This window comes from Macaca mulatta, chromosome 10 (assembly GCF_049350105.2).
Source record: "Macaca mulatta isolate MMU2019108-1 chromosome 10, T2T-MMU8v2.0, whole genome shotgun sequence".
In the NCBI taxonomy this organism is placed as follows: Eukaryota; Metazoa; Chordata; class Mammalia; order Primates; family Cercopithecidae; genus Macaca; species Macaca mulatta.
In genome coordinates, this window is record NC_133415.1 from 41,355,001 (window position 1) to 41,362,500 (window position 7,500).

Genomic DNA, 7,500 nt, shown 5'->3' on the forward strand with positions numbered 1-7,500 from the left:
GGGAAGCAAAAAGAACAGCAGACGGCACTTCACGTTTCTGTTGTTGTTCTTGTTTTGGACGGAGTTTTCGCTCTTGTTGCCCACGCTGGAGTGCAATGGCCACCATCTCGAGGGATCCGCCTGCCCTCGGCCTCCCAAAGTGCGGGGATGACAGGCGTGAGCGTACCGCACCCGGCTCCCCCCCCCCCCCCAAATCCGCCCCCGAAACACCACCGCTTGTCTTCCGGACAGTTTTACGGCAGAGTGTTTGGCTGGCTTGCTGAAATTCATTCTACATAGAAATTTAGGATGTCAGCTTCTGGCCTCATGGACTCTGAGCTGAGGAGTCCCCTGGTCTGTCTATCACAGGACCGTACACGTAAGGAGTGGAAAAACCGCAATGTTCAAAATCAGTAATTTTGTGATCCAGAAATACGCGGATTCACCCAAAACACGGAAACTTTTACAAATTGTCTTAGTTAGTCCTGGTGTCTGTGTCAGTGATTCTTTTACGTTTGGACCTTGACCGAGAGAATTTCCAGTCGGTCTCTCGTCTCTCGTCTTCGGACAGAAGTTCCAGATGATCCGATGGCTGGGGTCTTAGGCTGTGTGCCCCCAGGGGCCCTGGTCGATTAGTTGTGGGGATCGCCTGGAAGGGCGCGGTGACCCACTGTGCTGTGGGGGCCTCCATCCTTCCCCCTCCCGCCTCCCCCTCCAGGCGATCCCAATTCATTCCGGGCTGACAGTCTCATTGGCAGACGTCGGGCATCACCTAGCGGCCACTGTTACTCTGAAAATGGAGGCCTCAACAGAGGAAGGAAGCTCAGGCCGCCTGCGCACAGCCTGGGGCAACTGTGTCTTCTCCACCGCCCCCGCCCCCACCTCCAAGCTCCCCCCTTCCTTGTTGCCTAGGAAATCGCCACTTTGACGACTGGGCCTGAGTGACCTTTGATCAGGCAGCATCAATCAATCAATCAATCAATGTAAATACAATACAATACGATACAATACAATTGTACGGGCGCGGTGGCTCACGCCTGTCATCCCAGCACTTTGGGAGGCCGAGGCTGGCAGATCACCTGAGGTCGGCAGTTCGAGACCAGACTGACCCACATGGAGAAACCCCGTCTCTACTGAAAATACAAAATTAGCCGGGCGTGGTGGCACATGCCTGTAATCCCAGCTACTCGGGAAGGGAAACGGAGGCAGGAGAATTGCTTGAACCTGGGAGGCGGAGGTCGCAGTGAGGCGAGATGGCGCCATTGCGCTCCAGTCTGAGCAACAAGAGCGAAAGTGCGTCTCCAAAAAAAAAAAAAAAAAAAAAAAAAAAACCAAGAAAACAAACCAAAAAGCAAGCAAGCAAGCAAGCAAGCAAGCAAACAAACAAACAAAAAACACCATTCTCTGTGAAGCTGCTTTGTCGTGTGTGTATTCGTCTCGCAGAGTTAAACCTTTCTTTTTACTCAGCAGGTTGGAAGGGTTTTTTTGTTGAATCTGTCTGTGTACATTTCGGAGACCCTTGTGTCGTATGGTGAAAAAATCTTATGTTTTCAGATAAAAACGAGAGAGAAGGTCTTCATGAAACAGCTTTGTGACGTGTGGATTCATCATACCGAGTTAAAACTGCCTTTGGATTCAGCAGTTTGGAAGCAGAATGGACATTTGGGAGCCCACTGGGGCCTGTTGTGAAAAACCGAGTATCCCCACCAGAGAAATAGAAAGAAGCTCTCTATGATACCGCTTTGTGATGTGTGGATTCATGGCACCGAATTACAACTAATTTTTGATTGAGGAGGTTTGAAGCACTCTTTCTGTAGAATCCGCGAGTATACCTTTGGGAGCCCACTGAGGCCTAGTGTGAAAAACCGAATATCCCCAAATAAAAACTAGAAAGAAGCTGTCTCTGAAACTGCTTTGTCGTGTGTGGATTCATCTCACAGAGTGAAACCTTTCTTTTGATATACCAGGTTGGAAGCGGCCCTTTTGTAGAATCTGCAAAAGGACATTTGGGAGCTATTCGAGGCCTAGGGTGAAAACCAGGAAACTGTAGATAAAAACTAACAAGAAGCTATCTGTAAAACTGCTTTTTAGCGATGTGTAGATTCCTCTTACTGAGTTAAACCTTTCTGTTGATTCAGCAGATTGGAAGCATTTTGTTGTTGTTGTTGTTGTTGTTGTTGTTGTTGTTGTTGTTGTAGTAGTAGTATTTTTTTCTTAATGTTTTTATTTTTTTTAAGACAGACTCTCACTCTGTCCCCCAGGCTGGAGTGCAGTGACACCATCTCGGCTCACTGCAACCTCTGCCTTCCAGTTGAAGGGATTCTCCTGCCTCAGCCTCCCAAGTAGTTGGGATCACAGGCACCCGCTACCAAGCCCGGCAAATTTTTTGTGTTCTTGGTAGAGATGGGGTTTCACCGTTTTGGCCAGGCTGGTCTCGAACTCCTGACCTCAGGTGATCCACCCGCCTCTGCCTCCCAAAATGCTGGGATGACAGGCGTGAGCCGCTGCACGCGGCCGATTGGAAGCAGTTCTTTGCAGAATCTTCGAAGGGACATTTGGGAGCCCTTTGTGGCTCCTGGTGAAAGTGAACATCCCCAGAGGAAAAGGAGAAAAACTGCTGCTGGTGAAACTGCTTTTTGACGTGTGGATTCACCTCGAACGGATAATTCTTTTGAACCAGGAGGTTGGAAACACGCTTTCCGTAGAATCTGTGAGGGGACATTTGGAAACCCATTGAGGCCTACGTTGGAAAGCAGACTATCCACAGATTAAAACCAGAGAGAGGCTATCTGTCACATTGATTTGTGATGCGTAGATTGATCTCTTAGCGATACACCATTCTTTGGATTCATCAGGTTAGAAACACTTTTTTTGGGCAGTCTCTCTGAATGGATTTTTGGGAGTCCCTTTAGGCCTATGGTGAATCACCTAATATTCCCAGATGAAAATTAGAAAGAATGTATTTGAGAAACTGCTTTGCGATGTGTGGACTCATCCTAAAGGGTTACACCTTTGTTTTGATTAGGCAGGTTGGAGACACTCTCTTTGTAGAGATTCGAAAGGGACATCTGGGAGCCCTTGAGGCCTACGTTGAAAAACTGAATATCCCCAGACAAAGACCAGAGAGAATATGTCATTGAAACGGCTTCGTGATGTCTGGGAGCTCTCTCTCTCTCTCTCTCTCTCTCTCTCTCTCCCCCCCCCCCCGCTTGTCTCTCTCCCTGTGTCTGTCTTCTGTCTTACTCTCTTTCTCTGCCTGTCCTTCTGTCTGTTGGTCTCTCTCTCTCTCTCTCTCTCTCTCTCTCTCTCTCTCCCCCCCCGTCTGTTTCTCTCTCTCTCTCTCTGTCTGTCTGTCTGTCTCTCTCTCTCTCTCTCTGTTTCTCACTGTCTCTCTCTGTCCGTCTCAAAAAAAAAGAAAAGGATAGATACATGCATGCATGCATACATACATACATACATACATACATACATACATGCATACGTGCATACGTACAATTAAAAATTAGAAATAAAATAAAAGGAATAACTAGGCCCGGCGCGGTGGCTCAAGCCTGTCATCCCAGCACTTTGGGACGCCGAGGGTGGTGGATCGCTGGATCACGAGGTGGTCAGACGAGCAGGGCCAGTATGGTGAAACCCCGTCCGTCTCTAGTCAAAATACCAAAAATTAGCCGGGCATGGTCGTGCGCCTCTGTAATCTCAGCTACTCGGGAGGCCGAGCTGAGGCAGGAGAATCACTTGAACCTGGGAGGCGGAGGTTGCAGTGAGCCGAGATCGCGCCACTGTACACCAGCCTGGGCGAGAGAGGGAGACAACCTCTCAAGCAATTAAAAATAAAAGTAAAAATGAAAGTAAAATTAAAAATTAAAAAAAAAAAAAGAAAAGGAAAATGAAATAATTAAAAAGTGAGTTTCCGGGAAGAGAGGGAAGAAAAAGAGAAAAGAAAAAAGAAAACAGTCCCACAGTGACATAAACACATGCCTCTCGCCTTTCGAGGCGTCAGTGATGCTACGAATGATGCGCAATTTTTTTTTTTAACTTCCTTTTATTTTATTATCATTTATTGTTTGACACGAGCCTCGGAGGCCCTCCCTCCCTCCGTCCCACTCCCTCCCTCCGTCCCACTCCCTCGTTGCCCACACAACTTCAGGAGACAGACCCTGGCTGGGCCAGATTGTTCTTCTCTTTGAGCAGTTGTTTCCCTGTCTTTCTTCGTGTCTTTAACCCGTGTGGACTCTTCTGCTCGGATTTCACAGATGGCAGCTCCACTTCAGGCCTTGTTGTTAGTGGGGGCTTTCCTGATTCTCCCCACATGTAGTGAAAGCAGGTAGATTCGCCTCGCCTCGCCTCGCCTCGCCTCGCGCCTCTCTCTCTCTCTCTCTCTCTCTCTCTCTCTCTCTCTCTGCTGCTTTCTTGCTTTTTCTTTCTGTCTCTTTCTCTCTTTCTGTCGTGCTTTCTTGCTGTCTTGTTTTCTTGCTTTCTTGCTTTGTCTTTCTTCCTGTCTTTCCTCTTTCTTTTTTTTTCTTTCTTCTCTCGTCTTTCTTTCTCGCTGTCTTTCTCCCTCTCTCTCTCTCTTTCTTCTTTCTTTCTTTCTGTCTTTCTTTCTCTCTCTCTTTCTTTCTTTCTTCCTTTCTTTCTTTCTTTCTTTCTTTCTTTCTCTCTCTCTCTCTCTCTCTCTCTTTCTTTCTTTCTTTCTTTCTTTCTTTCTTTCTTTCTTTCTTTCTTTCTTTCTTTCTTTCATTTTTTTTCTCTCTCTCTCCCCCAGCCTCTGAAAGTGCTGGGATCACAGGCGTCAGCCACCGCGCCTGGCCTATTTGCTTATGTTATGTTATCTTATTTTTTGTTTATTCATTTTTATCTGTTCATTCATGTGTATGCATATAAATTTTTTTCTATTTTAATGTAGTTTTATATGTTATACCTATATACAAATGGAAATACTTATATTAATATTTGTCTTCTCTTTTCTTCTCTTTTCTTTCTTTCTCTCCTTTAGGTTTTCCTTCCTTTCTTTCTTTCTCTGTTTCCTTCTTTATGTTTGCCTGCCTGCCTGCCTGCCTGCCTTTCCTCCCTCCCTCCCTCCCTCCCTCCCTCCCTCCCTCCCTCCTTCTCTGTCTGGATTCAGGAAGAGCCTACGCATTCTGTGTCTCCCTGTGTCCTCAACGACCCGCGACCGAGTCCTTGCTTGTTGTTTCTCCCACCGAGATGCCTCTCCGAACATCCACACGCCGTGGGTTGTCTTCTGACTGTGTCGCGGTCCATGCAGAGACAGGGTTTGGGGACCGTTTCTGTGGGGTTGGGGTACAGGGGCTGCGTTTTCGGCCTCGGGATAGCGTCTCTCGACTCACGGTTTCGGTTTTGCGGTCCGCGGGCCGGCCTGCCATCCGGATCTGTCTTGGTGACGTTCGCGACGGTTGTCGGACTCCATCTGGCGGCCGCTTTTATATCGTTCCCTTGGCTTCCGGAGCTGCGGTGGCAGCTGCCGAGGGAGGGGACCGTCCCCGCTGTGAGCTAGGCAGAGCTCCGGAAAGACCGCGGTCGTCAGCCGGGCTGTCCCGGTCGCGCCAGAGCTCTGGCGCGTCACTTGTGAGTCAGAGCTCAGGCGTGCAGGCTTATGTGGGGAGAGGTTGTCGCTGCGCTTTCGGGCCAGAGCCGGGTGTGGGGCTGCCGGGGTTGGTCGACCAGCACGCCGCGGCTCCCGAGGCCTGACCCGCGACCCGCGGGGACCCACCGGGCTTGGGGTGGGAGGCTGGGGACACCCTTCCCGGCCCGGTCGCGGGCCCGCGCGCATCCTGGCCGTCTGAGGCAGCGGCCGAATTTTTTCTGCAAGTCCCCGTGGGGAGCCGGGGACCGTCCTGCCTCGTCCCCCGGGTGCCGGGGAGCGGTCCCTCTGCCGTGACCTGTTGTTTGCAAGTCCCCGTGGGGAGTCGGAGAGCGCTCCCTGAGCGCGCGTGCGGCCCGAGAGGTCACACCTGGCCGGCCTTCGGTCCCTCGTGTGTCCCGGTCGTACGAGGGGACGGCCGGAAACGCTTCCGAGTCTCGCTCTGGAGACTCGGGCCGGCCCCTGCGTGGCACGGGTGGCCGGGAGGACGTCCCTGGCCCGGCGCTGCTCCGGCGTGTGTCCTGGGGTCGACCAGAGGGCCCTGGGTGCTCCGTGTCTGGCTGCGATGGTGGCGATTTTGGGGACAGATGCCCGTGTCGCGGGTTCCCTGGGCCGGCGGCGTGGTCGGTGACTCGACCTCCTGTCTCCTGGGGAGGTATATGTTTCACTCCGAGCCGGCATTTTGGGCCACCGGGTTATTGCTGACACGCTGTCCTCTGGCGACCTGTCGCTGGAGAGGTTGGGTCTCTTGGATGCGTCGCGGGTCTTCGGCCTCCCGGTGACCCGGCTAGCCGGCCCTGCTCGTGCTTGAGCCGCCTGCTGGGGCCCGTGTGCCCGGTCTCTCATGCATCCGAGCGTCCCAGCTCCCGGTGCCGCCTTGGGTCCGGGTCTCTGACCCACCTGGGGGCGGCGGGGAAGGTGGCGCGGGCTTACCCTGCCACCGTGCGCTCCCCGCTGCGGGCACCTGGGGCGGCCGAGACAACCCCACTCCCGCTGGCTCCGTGCCGTGCGTGTCAGGCATTCCTCGTCTCTGCCGGGTTGTCTGCCGCCCCTGTCCTGGAGCTGGGGATGGCCAGGCTGATCTGCTCGCTGGCCTCTGGGGAGGCTGTGGCTGGCTGGCCGACCCTGCTCCGGGGATGCTTTCCCTGATCGATGTGGTGATGTCACGCTCTCCCGGGCCGGGACCGAGCCGCGACGGGCGAGGGGCGGGCATTCGTGGTGAATGAGACCCGTTCTTCTCGTCCCGCCCGCGGGGTTTCCCCCGTCTCCCATCCCCGCCTGCGGGCGGTGCGTTGGGAGGCACTGGGGTGCGGAACCCGGCCCGACCTCGCTGTCCCGACCCCGCCGTCTGCCTCGTGGCGTCCGGCGTGGGTCAGCGGGGGTCCTCTGACGCAGCAGGCACTCCTCGCTTTCGCCTCTTGTGGTCGTCGCCTCGTGGGCCGCCCCCCTCCGCGGCGGTGGGGGTGCTGTCCCGCTGGCCCGCCGTGCTGCCCTCTCGGGTATTGCACGAGCGCTGGCTCCGCCTGGGCCTTTGCGGTGCTCCTGGAGCGCCCCGGGCTGTCTCTCAGGTGCCCGAGGCCGAGCGGTGGTGTGTCGCTCCCGCCCCCAGCGCCCCCTCCTCCGGTCGCCGCCATGGTGTCCGCGCGTGGGTCCTGAGGGAGCTCGTTGGCTGTGCGGGTCGAGGCGGTTGAGTGAGACGCGCCCCTCCCACGCGGGGAAGGGCGCCGCCTGGTCTGGCGAGCGCACGTCCCGTGCTCCCCTCTGGCGGGGGAGCGCGGGCCGTGTGAGCGGTGGCGGTGGGCTCGGGCCGGCCACGCGTGCGCCGGCCGGCCGCCGAGGGGCTGCCGTTCTGCCTCCGATCGGTCGTGTGTGGGTTAACTGGAGGCGCCTTGCCTCACAGAAAGGAGGTGGGTGGACGG